Source organism: Arachis duranensis, chromosome 7 (genome assembly GCF_000817695.3).
Source record: "Arachis duranensis cultivar V14167 chromosome 7, aradu.V14167.gnm2.J7QH, whole genome shotgun sequence".
NCBI classification, from domain to species: Eukaryota; Viridiplantae; Streptophyta; class Magnoliopsida; order Fabales; family Fabaceae; genus Arachis; species Arachis duranensis.
The window spans coordinates 32,744,377-32,744,841 of record NC_029778.3 but is presented as its reverse complement, the minus strand read 5'-3'; the positions used below and the strand labels follow the sequence as shown (position 1 = coordinate 32,744,841).

At 40.6% G+C, this 465-nt stretch overlaps 1 non-coding gene across 1 annotated transcript; it reads left to right on the top strand.

Annotated features, from left to right (window-relative positions):
- Positions 1-350: 350 nt before the first annotated feature.
- Positions 351-454, top strand: LOC127740986 (small nucleolar RNA R71). Its single transcript, XR_008001841.1, has one exon. It is a non-coding gene; the product is annotated as a small nucleolar RNA R71 (small nucleolar RNA).
- The last annotated feature ends 11 nt before the right edge of the window (positions 455-465 follow it).

Sequence of the window (465 nt, the reverse complement as noted above, 5' to 3'; positions counted from 1 at the left end):
CATAAGCTTCTTCAGAAGCTGCCTCTCTAGTGCTGTTAGATGCATGTTGCAATCCATTCAGATTTTGAGAGATCATGTTGACCTGTTGAGTCAACACTCTGTTCTGAGCCAATATGGCATTCAGAGCATCAATTTCAAGAACTCCTTTCTTCTGAGGTATCCCATTATTCAAGGAATTCCTCTCAGAGGTATACATGAACTGGTTGTTTGCAACCATGTCAATGAGTTCTTGAGCCTCTTCAGGCGTTTTCTTCAGGTGAATAGATCCACCTGCAGAATGGTCCAATGACATTTTCGAAAATTCAGAGAGACCATAACAGAATATATCTAATATGGTCCATTCTGAAAACATGTCAGATGGACATCTTTTGGTCAACTGCTTGTATCTTTCCCAAGCTTCATAGAGGGATTCACCATCCTTTTGCTTGAAGGTTTGAACATCCACTCTCAGCTTGCTCAACTTTT